The sequence below is a fragment of the Lampetra fluviatilis genome, chromosome 1 (assembly GCF_964198595.1).
Source record: "Lampetra fluviatilis chromosome 1, kcLamFluv1.1, whole genome shotgun sequence".
NCBI classification, from domain to species: domain Eukaryota; kingdom Metazoa; phylum Chordata; class Hyperoartia; order Petromyzontiformes; family Petromyzontidae; genus Lampetra; species Lampetra fluviatilis.
The window spans coordinates 22,067,361-22,088,572 of record NC_136275.1 but is presented as its reverse complement, the minus strand read 5'-3'; the positions used below and the strand labels follow the sequence as shown (position 1 = coordinate 22,088,572).

Here is a 21,212-nt window from a genome sequence, read left to right as displayed (position 1 = left end):
GTTATGCTCGTGTTTTCATAGTGCAATTATCTATGGTATATGTAAAAGGCATTGTGTAGCCAAAGGCAACACGAAATGGAAACATGAGCAGTTCAGAAACAAAGCTGCGTGCTGGAGAGCCACCGTGTTCCCATTCATTCCGATTACACGAGTCGACCATAGTGCACTGTGTTAACCATGTGTAAGGACATTTTAGATGCGCTAATTAACACTGGGAAATGTAATCAGTTATCTGCAACTAGTGTACAAAATACAATTGACATGCAATTGTACACTTGCATGTATGGAATTCGGTGAACCCATGGGAGTGGATGACTTGGTCGTTACACATTGCTCTGCCAAGGCTTGCGCTCTCTCTCTTGTTTTCACATTTTACGATTTTTTTAACTCTTCAAGCCGATTAGAATATCTCTTCAGCCTTCCACATCCACGAGCCTGAGCCTTGCACCTCTACTTCATGATGATGGACTCGGATTAAACCTTGCGGTAATACTTTGAAATAATTATTAAAAAGTAAATATGGTACATGGGCAGTAATTATATTGTGTATTATTAATAGTCAATTAAATTTGTGGGGTGTTTTGTGAAAAGGTTACATAAATGTAGAGTCATGTTTTAGAGTGACGAGTGGTTTGCCATTGCTCATCACTGGATGGCCACTCGTTCGTTCTCTTGTATAGCGGTGGTTGCACGCACGTTAGTCCTTCAATATTTTAAAATGTCATCGAGCGTTCAGTTATGAACTAAAACATCACAGTCTATAATACCCAAAAAAATTATTATTTTGTGAAGTAATTCATAATTGGGCTTAGACAATTAACTGCACATTTGAGAATCTGATTTAATTCTAGATTTGAAGCTTTCGTGACTGCAAGGATTCATACTCTTAGGTTTGTTCGGTAAAGTCACGTAGGTAAAAAAGAAAATAAATCAATTGATTTATTTGGCAACCAGAATTTAATCACCTCTGGGTAATTTGTCTCTAAGTGAGATCCGCTTCCTTGAATTTATTATCGGGGGTTTTAAGTTCTCAAGAACTGTGTGAAACTCTCTGAGGATTGACAAAACACCAGTGGTCGGTTGCATAATTATATCTGAAGTGATATTTTTCCCTAATTTGCAATGTAAATTGGTGTGTCCTTTAAGGGGGCAATTTCACTTCAGGAAGTGTTATGCAACTGTACACAGGGCCTTAAAAGTACCGCAATAGACAGATAAAACATCTATAGTGTCGCTGTACAACTTGGAGCACACTCTGCCTCTACCAAGAAGATGTGCACATTTACACGTAGACTGGCTGCTTTCGCCTTCATTTGTGATACAAATCAATGATCCTTATCCATTGAATTGGTTTGGAGAGCAAGCCGCGCTTGAAAGTGTAAACGAACTGTCTTTGAGTGGCGTTATAAATAGCACTGGTGGGTTTGCTTCTAGTCTTGCCTTTTGAAAGTCATTAGTATTGCACTGCCATAAAGTTGGCATGATCTCATAATGAATCGGTCAAGTTATCATGTTTTGCTTCTAACGACGGTCGTGTTAGATAATGATCAAGTTTGAAAGGAAGCGAGAATTGTCATTTTATGGAGTGGAATTTTACCTCATTAGTGAAGTCAAATATTCTGCTCAGATGAGCACTGCGGTGATTTGTTAAACATTTCACATTCCCATGGAATGGACCAGTCTATTCAGAATTACAACTGTTGTATGTATGTTGAACTTCGTTCACTCCGTATGTAGCCAGCCGTGATAATCCGAGGTGCAAAATGAGGTGTTGTTCATTCCCTACAAAGTGGTATTTATTTTAGCAATCCGGAAGGGAATTAATGATAGGCTGAGTCAGTGTAAGGCCTGGATTTGAACTGGCTATGTCATTGATTGCGAATCATGTGCTCGGAACACAGCACAACCATTCCAGATTTGGATTGGAAATACGTCTTTAATTAAATTCTCTGACAATCAATGTCAACTGAAAGTTACATTGCATTGCACTTTCGACTTGACATCAACATCGATGGTGCACCCAACATTGAATATTGCATGGCTGGTTTTACAGTTACTGGATATTCAGGAACTCAAAAAGAACAGCAATATAAGCGGATGTGCCTGCTCAGGAACTGTAGACCCTACTTGCTAAACAAATCCTCTTTCCTGTTACAGTGGAACACCCCCCCCCCCATGAATCCGACCTCGTGGTGCCGTGGTAAGAGCGTTTGACTCGCAATCAGAGGGATAATAATTATAGTTCTCGTTAGGAGTCTTCTAAAGCTGTATCTCCCCCCCCCCCACAGGGTTCACTTATTACGTTCCACGTGATGAGAAGTTGACAGTGGTTGCATTATGAAGGAATGAGCCCCCTGCCATAGGAATATGGATGTTCTACTGCAACTCAAATATACCAGCTCCACCCCACTTTTGTTTCTGAAGGGAAACACTTTGAATGTTGCTTCTGTTAGATTTATAAACAATAAACAGATTAAATAAAGTGCTGACCTTCACTTACGGACAAACGCAGTTCAATCTTTAAGATGATAAGCCCCGCAGAAATGTAATTGTTTGTTCACAGCGTGGGAAATAGGAATAGGTTTCACCCTCACAAAGGCTCATCGGTGAGTCATACCGAGCTACAGACTACCAAGGAGAACGCAGCGTTTTATATAAGCGAGAGTGTCACGGATATATTATGGGACCTCTAAAAGTTGTAACAGTATGCGACTCACTCATTATAATGTATGATGGCCACAGGGTTATATATATTGGAGTTGCTGACGTTTTGTTGTGTAACATTTGTGAAAATTATTCTGTGTCTCTGCCAAAGCACTGTCAATAAAATAAGAATCCTAGTCAGTGCTGGCTGGAGCACAATCAATCGGTCACCATGGCCTCTGTTGTTGATGCTACCAGACTTAATCATCACTTGCTTCTTTCTGTCACACCTTGCAACTGATACACAGTTCATATACAACCTCAAAAGCCTGCTCCTAAAAAATCCTACCAGCTGGCTTTGTCTTCTCCTTGGTATCTAAATTCCGTATACCCACTCACATGCCATTCCTTGTAATCTGCTCTTCTGCATTGTATTAATGTACCCGACTTGTTGTAGTGTTTACTTTATTTTCTTATCGTGTTCCAATCCTGACTTAAAGCTTACGTGACTGCAGGAATTCATATTTTATGGGTCTTTCGGTAAAGCCACGTATCTACATATCTACGTGGCTTTACCGAGAGTCCCAAAGAATGTGAAAATCTACTTTTACGTGAAAAAGTCTACACTTAAGCCAATTCTATCCTTTTGATGAGGATATTCTGTTCGCAGCTGAGCTCGAATGCATTCCTTTGTTGACTCCAGTAAGATCAGGTTGCATTCAAACTTTCTGACTTCGTAATCAGTTAAGACCAAGTGGAGTGAATGGAATGTATTTAATTTCCCTGAGCGTTCGCCTTTATGAACAGTGCAGGGGATTTTGTGCAAACTTGGCTTCGTTTTTTTTCTGAGCCATAATTTGGCATTTGTGAGCAAAATGTCATGGAAACTGGATGTCAGGTAATTAAAGGCATTTCTGCCTTTGTTTCATTGAGCATAGTTCCTGGCAGTGGCATTTCCTGGCAGTACAGTAGCAGGATTAAAATTATAATATAACAGCTTTTGTGTCAATATGCTAATTTATTTATGTGAGAATATTCATGGTTGACGTCATGCCACATTCTTCCAGAAAAATTGGGCGCTGCACGTTGGTTAACAACACGGGTTTATTAGTATGCACCTCACATCCTTACCACTGTGCCTGCTCAGAATGATGCAATCCCATTTTTGTGACGATCACTGTCCTGGCCTAACCTCTGTTGTATTTTTTTCATAGACAGATATGTTATTATATTCAGAAGTGACCTTGAATATGGGGAGTGGGGGGGGGGCGTTTTGTGACTAGCAAATGGACAATTCCCAAAGTTTAATGACATCAAAGAGTATAATTTTATCTTTAGATTAACCTATGTTTTTGTGTAACCTAGGGAACTGTTGGTTGCTTTGTGTAATATTGTAGTGCTACGCTTGGATCTCACCATGAACGTGTGGTTTGTAAAATATGGTTTTTAATTTGTACTGTCGCTTGTGACCTTTCTAAGAATAGGTCAAGCTTCATTAATGCGGCCAAGGATCCCAATTAGCCTGTATTTTTAGAGATATATATAGTGGCTCTAATTTGGTTACTATAACCACGAGTCCTTATAGCTTAGATTTATATTCGGATTGTTCATGTCATTAGATTGTTTTAATGTTATTGAAAATTGCATCCAAAAAACGTATACATATTAATCATGTTGGCTGCACGTATGGAAACGTGTAATAATTGATGACGTTGCAAAGCTACGTGCAGAATGACAATGAACAAAGCAAAAGGTCCCTAAAGCAAATTCGTTAAACAACCGGAGATATGTCAGAGTGACACATTTGAAACGAGACAGCAGTGTTTTAATCGGTTACAATTTTTTGCTTATTATGACGTATGGATCGGAAAGTAAAAATGTGCAAAAAAGCGGGGAGAGATGCATGCTTGGAATTACATTGACCGAGAGAAAGAAGAGCACACGGATGAAAGTACGCGCACATGTTAAAGATACATATTGTACTGGCATTGACAGGACTCGTTGCATAAAGTGATGATGGCCATTGGTTGAGAACAATTATGGGCACGGCGGTCAGGAGAAGTACTGCGTCCAAGATATGTCTCCCGCGGAGAGGTGGAGCACAAAGCACCTGTCTGGGTCTTTTTTGAATGTCATCAAACACTTCACACCCTGAACTCTCCATGCACACTGGGGCAGTTGTGGAGAGAGTGGAGGAGTGCCTTTACCTTGGCAGTGTGCTCACGACCAGTTTGGACAGCGGAGATGTCGCTTTGAATCAGTCGATCAGCATTATCTTTTCATTGTCTGTGTAATACTGTGTGGAAGCTCCTAGCCTCTTGCTCCACGTACATTTTTGGGTCTCTACTAAAATTATGACCTCTCTTTTTTATACTTCGAAAACATGGACCCCTTTAAAATAATACTTGTGCGAACTTAAACATTAATTCTATCCTGGGTTTCATCAGGCTACATTGTGTTAGGAGTTCACACATCCTTGATATATCAGTGAATTCCTCCGTTACGCGAGGTTGTGTTGGCCAGCATCCCGAGCCAAGCGGCTTCTGATAGAGGGGGCTAAACAGGCATGGTACAGGCTGGAAAGGAGATGGGCTGATGTATATCGGAGGATTTGAAACTGATTTAAATTCCTAATAACTGGTACCAAGCAGTGTCAGCTTCTGTAGAGGAGTCCTGAGAATGATGGTATTGGACAGTTGGAGGCAGTCGCCCTCCAACAACAACGGAGGGCAGAGGAGCAACATTCACAAAAATGAGCAGAGTACCAGGTGACTAAATTACTTAAAGCTAGCATATTGGGGAGCATAGGCGTTGCATTTGCCAGTTATCTCAGTCAATTAACCCATAATACCTGAGTCTGTCCTGTGACATGCCACTGAGCCTTCAACACTTCACACGGCCTTAAAAGTGCACCTAGCCTGGCACAAGCGCTGTTGTGACATCACCCTCACTTAGTGATGAATGGTGGCTGCTGTTGTGTGTGGACGAACGTTGGTATAGTAATTTGTGTACGCGTTATGATCCTGATCATCGTTATTTGATTACCGGCCATACATTTTTGTGACAGGTGGTAACTAAACCTGTACTGGGTCTCCTTTAAGTTGACTTGGTCTTAAATGTGTGAACATCGGCATAAACAAGTCCGGATGTGGGTTTAGCCACATGGCTCGCTTGAATGTCATACTAGCCTTACTAGTTGTTCCCTAGCAGCACCTGCTCTAAAAAGTCTATAAAGGTAATGGGGGACCTTTGTCTGTCTGTGTGTGTATATGTGATCGGCAGGGCTACCAGGTTATGGTGGATGGAGGGGAGCACATCCAGGAGGCTTCGTGGGACCGTGTCTCCAGCATCCTGCAACTGGTACCAATACATGCTCGCACACGGTATCCACATCGTGGCCCCCACAGACTTCGTCTAGAAATACTTGCACAAGTGCCTGAGCCATGAGCAATATGCCAATGCTTATTGCACAGGGACATTGATATGGATATTAATGAGTAGTGGCTCACCTGTGATTAAAGTTAGATTGTATGGGAATTTCACTAACATTCCATGAAAGTGCACATGCCTCTAATAATGAGAGTCCCATCGTGTGACACCTGTTACCACGTCCGGACACGACAAATGTAACTCTCATCTATGGTCTCCCACAATACCTTAACTCCAGATCACGTGAATATACTGATCTCATTCCAATCCTGGATGAATTTGTGTTTAGTTTGTTGTCCTTCCCCTGCACCTCCAATTAGCACGGTTGGCTAGGTATGGTGCGAAAGAAGTTCAACATGAATACATACATCATCTTCACGATCATCTGTGGACTCGCTCCTGCCTACCTCTCCCCTCTCATCTCACTTTATTCCCCTCCACACTGTCCTACCTCTCCCCCCCTCAAGCCACTTTCTTTCCCCCCATACAGGCTCTCTGCTTCACAAAGCAACGTTTTCTGTTGAAGTCCTCCCAGTCAGCATTTGGCTTGTTGTGGAAGATTGCTCATTCTCCTCCTTTGTTATCCATACAGTCTGTAAATCCCTTAACCTGGCCTCCCTTTCCCCAGTACAGATGCCCATGTTTGTGCGTACATATGCACATGTTTCTGTGAATATATGCGTGTATGTATGTAGGTGCTCGCTAACAGCACTTGTCCCAACAGTCTGCTAAGGCTATATGGGGATATGTGTCTTTGTGAGGAGCAGTGGTGTAGCGGTTAGTACGCTGCACTATGAACCCAGCTGCCAGAGTTTGATTCCCGCTCATAACCAACACTGTGACGATTGCCTGAAACAAACCTGGGCCTCTCCTAGGCCGATTTGGCCTCAAATGAGTACCTGATGCAATGGTGTGTAAACATTGCCACTCAGGAGACAAAGGTGGTCGGGCATGGTGCTGGTCACCCACCCCCTCATGTGCCATGCCGGCCTTCAAAGGTGCTCGCTAACATCACTTGCCCCAAGAGTCTTGTTAAGGCTCTACGGGGGGGAACTTTGTCTTTGTTTTGCATACATATGGGCGCGCGTGTGTGTGGATTGCAGGGCGGCACGGTGATCGGCAGTGCTCGCTGCAAGGACTTCCGCTAGCGCGAGGGGCGGCTGAAGGCGGCATTGAACCTGGTGCAGCATGGCATCTCAAACCTGTGTGTGATCGGCGGTGATGGCAGCCTCACGGGGGCCAACCTCTTTCGCGAGGAGTGGAGCGGCCTGCTCGAGGAGCTGGTCAACAACGGTGAGAGCGCGAGCAAGCGTGTGTGCGTGCGTGTGAAGTTTGCATCAGTGAGTGTATGCTAAGGTCGGCGTTGCTCTGTTAGGGGAAGTATGGCCAGAACTAGCCTTGCTTTGGCCACCTTTGTCTGCCTGGTATGACTATCTATAGCATGCTATAGCACATCTCAAAAATACCACGGATCTAAGCACGAACCTGGCTGATACTCATTTATGAACGAGATACTGTAGGGGAGTCCCAATGTATGTTAAGATAAAACGGCCCACTTATGATCTTTATGGCTGGGTATCGAATGCAGGTGCTTGCTAACATCACTTTCCTGTATTATAAATATTTGTATGTACACTCGTGTGTGTGTATACAGTATATGTGTAATGGGTTCAATCAGGGTGCACACTAGAAATTGGAGGCAACACGTTTATTAACTAACGGGATAACGACATAAGGTGGTAACCCACCGTTCCTACACTTAGCTATATACACTTGGAGTAGATGGCTATTTACATTCTGGACGGGGCAACTACTAAATCGGACCAGGTCAGCCAACACGCTGCCTGGTCCACGTGTGCGACGCCCGGAGACCGAAGACCACGACGACGAAGGTTTCATCCCAGCCAGGACGAACCCCAGTCCCCCCTGGGGCTCGGCCTTTATCCTTACGGTGTGGCCAGGCCCCGCCCTTGGCCACGCCTCTTTTTCCAGATCCTTCGTGAGGGTTCAGGGCCCACCTCATGTGTTCCTCTCATCCTCAACCCTGGTCCCCGTTCGCACCTCATCCGGTCACGTGCCCCCTCGTGTTTACCCAGCCTCTCCCCTGGTATGCCCATCTGGTGCCAGGGAGAGGTGTTGTATATGTTGGGTATGAAAATTTTGATATGTTGTATGCGTGCGTGGGTGAAATTATTATGTTGTATGTGTGGGTTATGAATATTCAGTGAAAATAATAATAATCAATTGAAATTTGGCCAAATGTGTAATTATCCGGAAATATGTTAATTGAGGTAATTATGCACATTTAATTATGCCAATTCGAGAGGTAATCGTAGTAATTATGCGAGTGGGTGGAATTATGATAATGCAAGTCGTTATGATAACCAGACCCCGCCTCGGTGACGAGGGTGGGTTATCGATCGTAATAAGGCAATTAATCGTATGCAGTTATGCAGGTGTGGTGTAAGTATGCAAGATTAACTTAGATTAACTCGGCATCGTTGTCTAGGTTCGTCTCATTCTCGCTTATCTTTAGGTCCCCGGTTCACCCCGTTATCGCTTTAACATTTATTGAGTATGTGATAGTGTGTTTATTAAGGTCACCAAGTTCAGATCTCAACGCAGAAGCAGATCTTATGCATAGACTTCAGGAAAGAATCACAACCACTTCTGTATTAATCAATTTATTACTAATTCAACCTCAACTATGATATAGTATGCGAACTCTCAATCCCGGAACGTCAATACGGCATCAATACAGTATCATCAACGATTGTCTGATTTCACTTTGACAACGGCACATGGATCCCGCATAACGCGATGGTTGTTAGTGAGAGAGAGTCGTTGAAACATGCAAATACTATGCTAAGAAAACCTTAACGTTAATGAATGATTATAATCAATATTGTTCACGCAGTACCGCACTCCTTATCGATCATACGCAACCCTTATCACGTTGTTAACCCCTTGGGTCACGGGACAGTTAGTACGTGCGGCGATTATGACTGAAAGATACTTGAAAGATTATACGGCGATAAAAAAACACAATCAAAACAGTTATTATTCTTAAAGGCACCAATCTCAACAGATACATCGGCAGGTTATCTGACAACAGAATGGCTCGGAGTAAAGGCCTGCGACGGCGCTCCTTTTCCGAAGATCGTTATCTTATACAGAGTTTACTAATTGGGGACCAGATCACCTGTTAAGGATCTGGTGGGCCACCACTCCCCACGTGAGCGTTGCTCGGCGGAAGGAGGTGCCAAGAATCAATTCGTATTGATGGATCTGTTGGGAATTTATGCGATTAAGAGTACAGCCCACTAAATATTAAAGATAAAATTACGAATACTCTTATAAACGACGGATGGCCATCACTCGGTCGTTGGGATGCCTTCACAGCCACGGACGGCTTATGGGTTCGAGTGGGTTTGAGTGGTAAGAGTTGTCTTCAATAGTCAGTGTTCGGAGTCGGTTCTTTATGTCAAACAGACGCCTGGTGGTCGTGTGGTGAGGGGGCGGTGCGCGTCATACGTATTAGTCGCTCCTCTGTCACCGTGGTGAATTTGGTTTGGATGCTCGGTCGGTAGGTGGCGCCCACAGCTCGCTCCTGGCGTGCAGTGTTGGGTCGTCACCTCGTCGCCAAACCGCGACGCTGGCGGCCAGCAGAGGGACCTCCGACTCGGCAGAGGTTGGCCCACGCGGCCGAGTTGAGCTGTCAAGCGGGTCTTGCCCGCCTGCAGAGGAGACGGGGAGCCGCTTGAGTCGAGCCCCGAGAGCCGGCTGAACTCGGCTGAGTCCCAGAAGCTGAAGAGTCGAGCCGACCCGTTGGTCGCAGCTCGCCCTTGAGTCGACCCGCTCGGTCAACTCCTGAGCCGACCCACTGGTCGAGCTCGGCTGGTGAGTTGACCCTTCTGGTCGAACTCGGCTGATGAGTTGACACTCCTGGTCAAACTGATTTCCAATGCTCAGGGTCCTTTCTTTTATGCCGAAAAATCCCTTTGGGTCCTGCCCACAAGGCGGAGTTTCTTTCGATTTTTGCTGTGTCAGGATCTGTCCGTAGGTAGGTGTGTCCATGTGTGTGTCCGTACGTCCGTGTCCTTGTGTGCATCACCCACGGTATTTTCCGTTGTCATACTCCCTCCATAAAATCCATGAGCAAACAATCAGATGTTACAAATTGCCTCGAAATCGTCTCTCTGTCTGGGTGCAATATTTTCTCTTGTCTGGCCTTCTTCATGGACCAAAACACAGACGTTACAAATCGTCTCACAGGCGCCTCTGTCCGTGTTGCACGACCTGGAGGGAGGGGCACACTCCCTCCGACCCTCACAGACGCACACAGACATGGTTAAAAAGTTTTAAATTAACATTTGTCCCTTACCATTTCCCAGTTATGATTCTGTATGTAACCTCAGGTGTGTCGTTTCCCATCGTGGTGCTTGACTCAAGTGGAGGTGCCTCCCCGAGCACATACACACTCCCATCCCGCGCTGCGGGGATACAAAGACGGCCGGGATCTCCCTTTCTCTCCGACCCTGGGTTTAACATCGTTCTTTTATTATGTATTTTCTTTCGACCTGGTGGTGATTTATCCCGCTATCCTGGCTTTTCATAAGTTTTACTTTTGTCTTTTCATGCATAGGCTTATTATTATTAATTTATTTCCGATATCTTAGGTTAAGGGGTAAGTTTCTTGATCCTAGGAATTCGTATTCCTTGGTGTCTGCATGGTTATATAAGCGGAATATAGTTTACGGTGAATAGAGTTAACATTGATGTTATGTACGATATTATGTATTGTGATGTCTTTAACTTAACTTGTTGGTCGGCTTTACTGACATGAAGTTGCATTTAATAGCCTCGCAGTCTTTGCCTCACTCTGTCTCTGCTCGCCGTTGTTGTTGCTGTCCAGCTGACGCTGTTAACTCAAGGCCTCATTAATTTCCGTCACTCCTTGTAGGTGAGGGCGGTTGAACCTTGGAGTCAGTTCTGGTTTTTGTCTGCTTGCTTTTTCTGATGTCCCCTGACCCCGGGAGTTATTATTTCTACTTTTATGGCCTGTCGAAGCCCGACTCGCTGTTGCTGGGCTTGGTGGGTCGCTGGGTTGGTGTGTTCCCGGCTTTTTTGCTTACGTTTGCAGTTCGCCGTGCTCTTAATTTCCTTCCCTCTTCAACCTTATATCGACTATTCGCTCCTGTCTGGGTGCGATTCAATTTTGACTTAGGAAGGTTCTGATTGTCATATGCTTTGGGTCGAGTTGTATAAAAAGTATTAAAGTATGGAAATAACATTTCATATTGACTTAATGATGGTGATGGTTCAGTAGGCGTAACTTGTGGCCTGGTTTAATTGGAGTGGGTGTGAATATCGATAACTTTAGCCTATCCTGTTGTTAAATTCCGACTTTAACGTTACTTTAATAGCAATACAGAATAATTGAGCTTTTCGACTTAACTAGGCGAACACGAACTTCTGGTGACCCCTGCAGCCTCGCCGTTCAGCTGAGCCTGCAGCCTTGAGAAAGGCACAACACCCTTATTCTCGTCTCACTGTGGTCATCCAACCTTCTGCTCTGGGAGTGTTATTCTTAATTTCAGGTCAAAGGCCCCCTCACGTTCAGACGTGCAGTGGTTGTTAATCAGCCCCCTCTCCTGTGTACACAACCTTGAGCTGAGTTTATCTTGGCTCTTTCAGCTGCAGAGAACAAGGCGTATTTCTCCTCCCTGTGTGCACGTGTTCCAATTAGCTCGAAATTCCTAACACACAATCAGTGATGACCCCCCCGGCCTTCTGTGGCCGTGATCCAGACAAAGGCGCCTCTGCTTCGAGTCGACACTGCCCTTATCTCTCCTCGAAGCAAGGTTGTAATTCTGCCATCCTAGCCCTCCTCCAGTTCATCACTTAACAACACCTGGTGTTTTGCAGTTTGCTGCGCTTTGGGGTGTTTTCATTCATTATATATCAAGTAAAAAGATAATATAGAAAAATATCAAGTTTGGAAGAAGGCTTAGGATACAACAGAGGCTCTGCCCATACAGTACCACCCACACGGTACTGTCGCTACACAACGTTACCCACATCAATTACACCACATATATGTAAGGTGTGGTGGTTTATTGTTTAGCACATTGCCTAAACACTTGGTTAACTTCCTGGCCATGGATAACATCAGTGGCATCAGTGGTACGTTGTATCTCAGGCTGTTCTGTGTCTCCCCCCAGTGGACTGTCTTAAATGTGTGCCTGGTGTGGTGGGAAATATTCACACTGGAGAGGCCGAGGTAGCTGGGTGTTGGTTCTGGTTACACCACAGCCTCTGTATCGAACGTTGGCTTTAATAAGCGTTTTCTAATAACTTTCATTTTATGTTCAAATAAACTAATGCCAGATCTTGTATTTTGTATTAATTTGGTGATATATTGAGCACATTTTTAATTAAAACAACAGACTATCAAGTAGAGCTCAGAGTATAATCTAGGTCCTCGTTAATACCGCTTGAAGATTGTTCTCATCCCTGCAAAAAGAGTCGTGACATTTCTATGGCTAGCTGTGGGCTGCCAATGGGGATGAGCACTGTTCCTCACTCATTGGAGCATGGAAACACCTTGATGTTTGTCTTAGTTTAGCAACAATCGGCCCAGCCGCAGACTGCGAAGTCTGGGCAATAGAACTGAATCGCAGTAGGGGTCCCATAAGTTGTGGCAGAAGGGAGATCATATTGCTGCTGCTGCTTTCCCCACGGGCAGACCAGATAACGGGGGAGATGGCACAGAAGTTCACGCACCTCAATATTGTGGGCATGGTTGGCTCCATCGACAATGACTTCTGTGGCACCGACATGACGATCGGCACGGACTCGGCACTGCACCGCATCATCGAGGTGGTGGACGCTATCACAACCACAGCGCAGAGGTAACGTACGCATGGACGCGCACGTGTTTACGGAGATTGGGGTGCAGCATGCAATGCAATGCGGTTTTAATGCATCGCTCACACACTCACGGATGAATACGTTCAGACCTAAGCACAGCTCACAACACATCGCACGAGTTCGTCACCATGTTGATGCCAACCCTTAGCAAAGCACTCGGCGCAAAGGAAGATTGAGCTCATCACATGTGTGCACTTACATGCACATTCACGTAGGCTGGATACAGCACAATGCAGTTTGGGATCTGTGTGGGCAAACAATCAAATTGTTGTTTGGCTTGTTTTAGTTTTACCAAAATAAGACCATATATGTGGCAACGTGTCAGTTAAAATTTGCTGCTTCAGAAACAGATGAGCGCCACTCAACATTAAATTCATTTCAGCATGTAGACGCATTGGTTTTTTATGAAGATGTAGTGGTGGTATTGACGTGCGCCGACTGTGACAGTGATGGATCACGGGGCGGCGCGGGGTGCGGGGTTGGGCACGCGTTGTGGGCGTGGTGTGGACGCGCGCGCCGGGAGTGACAGATGACGGGGCGGCGCGGCGTGAGTGGTGAGGCACGATGAGATGTGGGAAAAGAGGATCGTAGCCAGCGCCCGGCGATTGGTCGAATAAGTGGGTGCTCGCAGCGACGTCCGCAGGTGGGGTATAAAGGGGGACGCGCGAGAGCACTCGGGGAGAGTTACCCAGTTGAAGACCCGAAGACGGAGCTGAAGACTTAGTCTCCGAGTAGCCCAGTGGCGTTAGTCGCCGAGTAGCTAAGTGGATGTTGGTCATCCGAGTAGCTCAGTGGGCGTTAGTCGCCAAGTAGCTAAGTGGGTGTTTGTCACCCGAGTACTAAGTGGATGTGGGTCATCCGAGTAGCTCAGTGGGCGTTAGTCGCCAAGCAGCTAAGTGGGTGTTTGTCACCCGAGATATAAAGTAGGTGTTAGTCACCTGTAACCAAGTTTGATAAAATAAAGAGTGTGTTACCCGTGAAGTCGTCTCCCGCCGAGTTACTACATTACAACTGGCGTCAGAAGTAAACCTGTCTTCAAGGAGTATGGACACAAGGAAGACTACCCGTACCCACGAGCGAGGTCGGGATGACGACGGCGTACCGGGGACACCGACCTCGGGAGTAGAGGACGAGGAGTTGCCGCCGATGCAGCACTTCGCGGTGATGGCCGACGCTCCGCTTGCCTCCGACACCAGCCTCCAGGACGCGCACTCCCGGTTGGCGGAGTTGCTACTCGCCGCCGCCGCTGTCTTGGCCGATATCTCCGTTCCGGCGAGCGGAAAAACGGCTGCGGGGGTCGTGGAGGAAGCGACGTTGGAGGATTCCCGCCAAAAGGCGCTTCGCGCCAAAAGTCTGGAAGTTGCCGCCGTTTTTGGGGGGCCGCCACCGATTGGCGGGAAAGACGGACGCCACGTGGCCGGACACCTCCGCGCAGCGCAGCCCACGTCATCAGCGCGCGCCGGAGCCCTCCATTTTGCGCCTGACAACCGAGCCGACATTTTACACAACTCCAGCGGAGCGCGGGAAAATCTCTCCGACGTCGACGACGATCGGGTCCTCCAGCAAAGATTGCCCGCGCTGTCGGCGTTCAAGGCGGATGGGGGCGACTGGGGAGCCTTCCAACGAAGGTTCCTCGCTCATCAGGAGATGTCGGGGTGGTCCGACACCACTGCCCTGCGGGCGTTGCCAGCGATGCTTGACGACGACGCGCTTGCAGCCTTCACATCTGCTGCAAGGTCGTCCCGCTCTACGCTCCAGGCCGCACTACACCTGATGGCGAAGGTGTTCGGGCCGCCCTCCACGTGTCGCCACCAGTTCTACGATCGGCGGAAGGTAGCTGGGGAAACGACGCTAGCCTACCGCACGGCACTACTCGCCTTGGCGGACGCAGCTTTTCCCCGCATGGATAAGGAGGGGAAGGACGCCATGGTGACGGAGCAGCTGCTGGTGTTGGCCCACGAGTTGGGGGTCCCCATCAACGTGGCAGACGAGATGGAGATCTGCTCCCTGGCGATCGCCACGAGCATTCACGCGTACGAGGTCCTCAAACGCAAGCCGGGGGTCGTCTGCAAATGGCCGGGGAACGCGGCACTGGCCGCCACGATCGCCGAACCTCAGCCAGCTGCGGTGCAGGAGCAGGCCTTCGCTGCATCGCGTCCGGGGGAGTGGAGAACGGGAGGTCGTTCGCCCACACGTTCGCCCCGCAAGCTGGAGCAACCGAAACCTACGACGTCCGTCGTCTGCTACAACTGCGGCCTTCGGGGTCACGTCGCAGCCGGGTGCCGGGCCCCGCGTCAGCGCGCCGCAGGACCACGTCGGGACGACGACCAGGGCCACAAGTCATCCCAACAAAACCCGGCAAGTCGCGGCACCTCACACGTTCGGTCCACAAACACGGCACATTCGGGTCGCCGCTTCGTGGTGGGGGGTTCGCGGCTGGGTGCCGGGGGTTCAATTCGGCGAGGGGGGTCCGTACGCGGCCCGCAAGCAGTCGAGTGGTCCGAATTGGCCCACAGGATCGTGGCTGCGTCAGCCGGGTCGTCCGTGGTAACGGGGTTCATTGACGGGGTTGAGGTCCGGGTGCTTGTTGACACGGGTGCGTCGGCCACCATCATCTCGGACCTTATTTATAACATTCTTCCCGTCCAAAGTAGACCCCTTCTGCCAGTAGACGTGCCATTTTATGCGGCGAATGGGGGATCCCTGGGGATCATCGGCCAGATTCGGGCGACTATTTGCATTGGTGACATTAAATTAGCGGGCCCTATTTTTGTATCATCATCGCTGGCCGTTCCCTGTTTGCTAGGTACGGACTTTTTGTCAAAAATGCCCATCAAAATTCTTATAGATCAGGCCTGCATAGAGCTTCCGTCAGGTCGGCGGGTTGCCTTCTTGTCGAGCCCTACCAAAGTGCGCACGGTTTGTGCGACGGTGCAGGCGCTGGCGACTCACACTGTACGGGTGCCCCCGGGATCGCAAATGTTAGTGCCCCTTCGGTTCAGGAAGCCACTCGAGGTGGGTGCGGAGGCACAGGGGGTGCTGTTGGGGCCGTCAAACAGAGCCAGTAAGGGCCTCGACTTAGCGGTTGCTCAAACCATGGTGAGAGGGGACAGTGAGCCGTTCGTAATGGTCCTGAATACGGGGTCGCGGCCGGCCGTAATTGCGCAGGGAACGGTGCTGGCTCACGCCGCGCCGCTACCCGTTGAGGAACGGCTCGTGGCTCAAGCAGATTTCACTGTCAAGTCGCATCCTCAAAGTGATGAGGGGACTGAGTGGTTGGACTCGCTGTGTGCGGGTTCTGCTAACTTGTCCGGGGTGCAATTGGGAGCATTGAGGGGTTTGCTCATCGAGTTTGCTGACGTGTTCAGCAAACATAAGTACGATATCGGCTGCACTGACCTGTTGCGCCACCACATAGCTACAGGGGACGCGGCCCCTATTCGTCAGAATCCCTTCCGGCTCAGCCCAGCCGAGAAGGAACATGTGCAATCGGCGGTTAATGATATGTTGGCGGCCGATATCATTTCGCCCTCTTCTAGTCCGTGGGGTGCTCCTATTGTCCTAGTAAAGAAACAGGACGGGTCCTTGCGGTTTTGTGTCGATTTCCGCCGCTTAAACAAAATCTCGATGGCGGATGCGTATCCGCTCCCCAGGATGGATGAGTCGCTGGATGCCTTGGCGGGAGCGCAGTTTTTTTCCACACTCGATCTGCTTTCTGGATTTTGGCAATTGCCACTCGATAACGAGTCTAAACCTAAAACTGCTTTCCGGACACCTGGGGGCCTATTTGAATTCAACCGTTTGCCCATGGGCTTACATTCCGCTCCCGCCACGTTCCAGAGACTCATGGAATTGGTTTTGTCGGGCCTCCAATGGGATACCTGTTTGATTTATCTTGACGATATCATCGTCTTTAGTCGGACTTTCGAGGAGCACCTCCAGCGACTGAGAGCGGTGTTCCTCAGGATGCGTTCCGCTAAGCTTAAATTCAAACCGGCTAAATGTTTTCTGCTTCGGGAATCGGTCAGGTATTTGGGCCATATCGTGAGTCGTTCAGGGATCTCGACGGACCCTGCTAAGACGCATTGCGTCAGCTCATGGCCAACGCCAACCTCGGTCACGGAGGTTCGTAGTTTTATTGGTTTTGCCTCCTATTACCGTCGTTTTGTCAAGCAATTTGCCACCATAGCCAAGCCCCTGCACGCTTTGACGGCTAAGGGTGTGAGGTTTCACTGGGGGGCGGAAGAGGAGGCTGCGTTCTGCTCCCTCCGTGACGCCTTGGTGCAGGCTCCCCCCTTGTGTTACCCCGATTTCACACAACCGTTTTTGCTTGACACGGACGCCAGCAATACGGGTATCGGGGGGGTGCTCTCACAGGTGGTCGGGGGGGTTGAACGGGTGGTCGCCTACGGTAGTAGGGTTCTTTCCCCCGCAGAACAACGCTATTGCGTAACTCGTCGTGAATTGTTAGCCATTGTGTTTTTTACACAGCAATTCAGGCCGTATCTTTACGGCCGTCATTTTACGGTCCGGACGGACCATGCGGCTCTACAATACGCTATGCGCGTGGCACAGCCATCGGGCCAATTGTCCCGATGGTTGGAGGTCCTTCAAGACTACCAATTCACGACGATTTACCGCAAGGGGTTGCGGCACTCAAACGCGGACGCCTTGTCGCGGTTGCCGCCGTGCACGGACTGCACATGTTTGTTGGGATCAGCGCGGTGCAAACCCCCGGTCGCCGGCACCCCGGGAGTTGCGCTCGCCGCCACTGACACCCCGGGAGAGGACGCCCCCACGGGGAGGGATTCGCTGTTGTCGTTGCCCCTCATTGAGTGGGGCCGCCTCCAGATGTCCGACAGCTCCCTACTTACGCTGCGTCGGAAAGTTGGCGCTCCCGAAGAAGGGGAGGCGCGGGTCGGTTCCTGGGTGTGCAGACAGGGCCTTTTGATGAGGTGGGACAACATGTCCCGGCGTCACGTGCTCGTTGTGCCTGTTGCTATGCGGGGTAGGGTTGTTCTGGCAGCTCATGAACGGCTCATGCATCTGGGTTTTCACAAAACGCTCGCCCTAATCCAGCGAGACTATTATTGGCCGGGGATGGGTAACGACGTGGCGAATATTCTTAAGGGATGCGTAGGGTGCGCCAAAAGGAAACCGCCACCATTGGCAGCTAATCCACCGCTGCAATCCATTCAGGTTTCGCGTATAAACGAATTGGTAGCGTTGGACATCTTGGGGCCCTTTCCGGTTACACCAAGGGGAAATAGGTTCCTGCTGGTTGGCGTGGAATACTTCACCCGATGGCCTATGGCATGGCCGCTCGCCAACCAGTCGGCTGCGGCGGTGGCGGACGCCTTTGTCCAGGGTTATGTGTTGGACAAGGGCGCCCCCGAACGCTTGCTGACGGATCAAGGGAAGAATTTTTCGAGCGTTTTGTTGCGCGAGGTGTGCGACCTGTTGGGTACAAAGAAAGTGCGTACTTCCCCCTACCACCCGCAGACTGACGGGATGGTTGAGCGTCTGAACAGGACGATTACGTCTATGTTGTGCCAACAGGTCTGCGACGATCAGGTTGATTGGGACTTACAGGTGCCGGGGGTACTCGCGGCCTATCGAATGGCCCCTCATGCGGCGACGGGGTTTTCCCCATTTTTTCTTATGTATGGGCGGGAGGCCGATCCGGCCATGGACGTCCAACTGGGGATTTCCCAGCCACGTGCAAAATCTAAATTGGCAGACCACATCAAATTTAATATCGCCAAATTGACTGAAGCGCGGGAGGCGGCAAGGTTGAATTCGCGGTCGCGGCAAATTGCAAACGAGAAATTGCATGAGCGGAGGGTGCATACGCATGATTGGAAACCAGGCGATAAGGCCTGGCTGCATTGCCCACATGCACCGTTGGCTACGTCCCCCAAGTTGTTGAGACCTTGGAGGGGACCGGTGGAAATTGTGCGGGTTGCACGACCCCAGAGTATACAGATTAAATGGGGGAAACGCCGTTGGTATGTGCACCCCTCCCGACTGAAGCCCTATGCGGCACCGTGTGACCCCGTTCTGTGCCGTGACGACCGGGCGTGTGATGTGACCGTCGACTCGGGGAGGGAGGTGTCGCAGGCGGATCCTCACGTGTCTCCACCTGACCCACCCCCAGGTGCCTCGGGCTTGACGGCTGCTGACCGTCGAGAGCCTGAACCCCGGGGCACGCACGAGTCCTCGATGCCTGGCCGATGTCTTCCTGAACCGCCGGCACCACCGGACGTTCAACCGCGTCTGGTGCCGTACGACGGACCGGCAAGGCGGACTCGGGCTAGGTCTCAACAATTTTCATGAAGACGTTTTTTGCTCTACACCGAGCTCGCCCGGTGTTCCCCTCTGCCGGGGTAATGTCCCGTTGTAGGGACGCTCGGAAGAAAAGGGGACACTGCACGAGTCGAAAGAAAAAAAAAAAATTTTCCATTTATTTTTTTTACACATACACATTGCTATTGTCACTCGCCGGTTTGTATATATTGTTCTATTGTCGCGGTGGCATTGGTTGAGGGTTGCGGATGGTAGTGTTCGCGTCGTGTTGTGTTGTTAGGTTAGTTGTTGTTCTTGTTGTTGTGTTGTGTTACGGGGCACACAGGGGGGTTTGTATATTTTTTTATAGCAGCCGGGGCGGCTGCGAGCTATGTGGTAGGGGGTGATGTAGTGGTGGTATTGACGTGCGCCGACTGTGACAGTGATGGATCACGGGGCGGCGCGGGGTGCGGGGTTGGGCACGCGTTGTGGGCGTGGTGTGGACGCGCGCGCCGGGAGTGACAGATGACGGGGCGGCGCGGCGTGAGTGGTGAGGCACGATGAGATGTGGGAAAAGAGGATCGTAGCCAGCGCCCGGCGATTGGTCGAATAAGTGGGTGCTCGCAGCGACGTCCGCAGGTGGGGTATAAAGGGGGACGCGCGAGAGCACTCGGGGAGAGTTACCCAGTTGAAGACCCGAAGACGGAGCTGAAGACTTAGTCTCCGAGTAGCCCAGTGGCGTTAGTCGCCGAGTAGCTAAGTGGATGTTGGTCATCCGAGTAGCTCAGTGGGCGTTAGTCGCCAAGTAGCTAAGTGGGTGTTTGTCACCCGAGTACTAAGTGGATGTGGGTCATCCGAGTAGCTCAGTGGGCGTTAGTCGCCAAGCAGCTAAGTGGGTGTTTGTCACCCGAGATATAAAGTAGGTGTTAGTCACCTGTAACCAAGTTTGATAAAATAAAGAGTGTGTTACCCGTGAAGTCGTCTCCCGCCGAGTTACTACATTACAAAGACATGCCCATGAATTGCTTCGAAAAGTGAGGTGGCCAGATGATTAAAGGGGGTCATCATGGTTGTCAGAACACTGAGCTGGCACTTTTGAGATGCTGGGTTAAGTTTCTCACACATTTAAACCGATTTCTCTCATTTATATCACTGACGACTGCACAAAAAACTAATCCCATAAAAAATGGCCATCGTGTTATGGGTATGATATTGTGCACTTTCCGTGGCTTTCTGATGAGCCTTTATGAGGATGAAATACATCTATGTCTCCCATGTTGTGAACAACCTGTAACGAATTTCAACTAGGCCTCTTGGTTCACAGATTTGGTTACATTTGTCAGCATGCAAAACCCTATTTTTAACTAATGTTGCATATTCTAAACATGCTGAAGAGACATGAGATGCAATTTTTCCGCTGTAAGTCTTGAATGGTGATCTATCGGGTGGGGGAGAAGGTTTCTTGAATGTAAAAGCAACGATTACAGTGCTCCCCTTTAATCCTCCCCCCCTCCTCCCACAGACTAAAGATGTGCAGAAAGCGATGGACGAATGCAGGTTTGACGAGGCTGTCAAGCTGCGTGGCAGGTATGTGTGCGTGTCCATGTTTCCCATCAAGCTAATTTCATAAAGTAGCACCCATTGCAAGTGTGATTGTTGGCCAAACTGTATGTTTTCTTAAATTTTCTTCTGTTCAGCTATGAGGACACTGCTATTTGAGGAATTTCCATGGTGGAATGGTCCCCTCTATATTGGCAGCCCCTGAGCGAGCACAACCCACGATTACCTTCTCACAAAGTAGTGTACTCCTTTTATTAATTTGGCAGGGATGATTTGACTGAGTTGACCATTGATCAGGAGTTGAACTCATCACCTTATGAATGACAACATAAAACACAAGAGGTTAATTTGAAAAATAAAAA

The 21,212-nt window shown here is 48.9% G+C and overlaps 1 pseudogene across 1 annotated transcript in view; it reads left to right on the top strand.

Moving 5' to 3' along the window:
- LOC144936633 (ATP-dependent 6-phosphofructokinase, platelet type-like) overlaps nucleotides 1–21,212 on the top strand; it is a 54,317-nt pseudogene that overhangs the window by 12,339 nt on the left and 20,766 nt on the right. The window contains exons 3-6 of the transcript XR_013637441.1: nucleotides 5,926–6,003; nucleotides 7,176–7,365; nucleotides 12,821–12,978; nucleotides 20,813–20,877. The product of XR_013637441.1 is annotated as an ATP-dependent 6-phosphofructokinase, platelet type-like (transcript). The remainder of the gene's footprint in view (nucleotides 1–5,925; nucleotides 6,004–7,175; nucleotides 7,366–12,820; nucleotides 12,979–20,812; nucleotides 20,878–21,212) is intronic.